Source organism: Apis dorsata, unplaced genomic scaffold (assembly GCF_000469605.1).
Source record: "Apis dorsata unplaced genomic scaffold, Apis dorsata 1.3 scaffold_189, whole genome shotgun sequence".
NCBI lineage: Eukaryota > Metazoa > Arthropoda > Insecta > Hymenoptera > Apidae > Apis > Apis dorsata.
In genome coordinates this window covers 732,486-734,035 of record NW_006263474.1, presented here as the reverse complement: position 1 = coordinate 734,035, position 1,550 = coordinate 732,486, and positions in this window count along the sequence as shown.

The following is a 1,550-nucleotide window of genomic DNA, read 5'->3' as shown; positions in this document are numbered from 1 at the left end:
TTCGGATTCTATCAGTCGATTCACGCTTCTTCCGCGTTCCCCGCGCAAGCATTCCGTGTTGTTTCGCGCGAGTCAATGGAAATATAAATGAAGGAGAAAAGATCGTGATGGGGGAGATCTTTGAACGGTGGCAGCAACAGGAAAATTCGTTATCTCTGGAATGTAAATTGTATGGATTTAGACAGTCTGAAGAATATAATAATGGATGGTCTCTAAATCTCTAAATCATTAAATCATAAAATTTTTGAAGTTTTAAGCGTGAAGTAATTTGAGAGTAAAGCTAGGGAAAGTAGTTTTTAAAAATTATTTTATTATTTTATTAATATTATACTATATTATTATACTATATTATATATAGTATAATATTATATTATATTATACTATATTACTATTATTAACTACTTTATTACTATTATTTTATTAATAGACACTTTACTGGCAACTCTCAAAAATATTATAGTATTTCTAGTTACAAAGATATTGTGATTATATAAATACATACGTGTTCTTTTTAAATCAATAGTATTCTTGCATCCGGTTGACGTTCGTTCTTCCATAATGTATTTTTATTTAAAATAATTTATAACTATTTGCACAAGTATTAATTTATTAAACCTTAATACAATATTCTTGCGAGGAGCAGAGAGAAACACGTGCGTTCTATTCCGCGTCAAGTACACGACTCGAACCAATATTTTGGATATAACGTATACAATGTTCTGATTTCAATAACAATCGATGTTATTATTTCTTGTGCCGCGCTCTAATGTTGACGTTCAAAATTTCTAATGTATATATATATATGTTAGTTTTAAAATATTGCCCTATTTGATAAAATATAAGAAATAAAAGTTAACATGCCAATAATTCCAATTATATATATATTATTATATTATTATATTTATAATATTCTGTATTATATATATTTTATATTATTTTATATTATTCGTGTTACACGAAGAACTCAACAATAACTTGAATAATTAATACACATATTAGACAATATTAACGGTTCGAATAATTTTTGGAAAATAATTCCCATCACTTTATTCCTCCAAGTCACAAAAAGAAAAAAGGAAAAAAAAATTTACAAAACACAATCACCTAAAAACTTTCCTTAAATATCCTTCCCACGAAGCGCGTTCTGAAAACAATAAACTCGATGCGGTTGGAAATATCGTTCCGCGAGGCGAGAAATTCCCAGCGACAACTTGTTCGCGTGGCATCCGGGAACGTCGGCGCGGACAAGGCATTAAAACGCCTAATTAAAATGACAAACTACACCGGCAGAAATTAGCCAGGTTCCCGGCGGCGGTAGGGAGGAAGCGCATCGCGGCTTCGCTGTTTCTGAGCGAAAAGGAGGATAAACCGGTCATACTGTGCGTGCCCGCCTCGTATAATGAAGAAGAAGAAGAGGCAACATCGACGCGTCAACCGCACGAAGGAGGCAGTACTCTCGTTGAAACCGCTCTTTCCACGTGCCCCCTCCCCCTCCACCCTCGTATGTACACATTTGAGCGCGGTTAGTTGCGGCACGGATTAACGGTTAC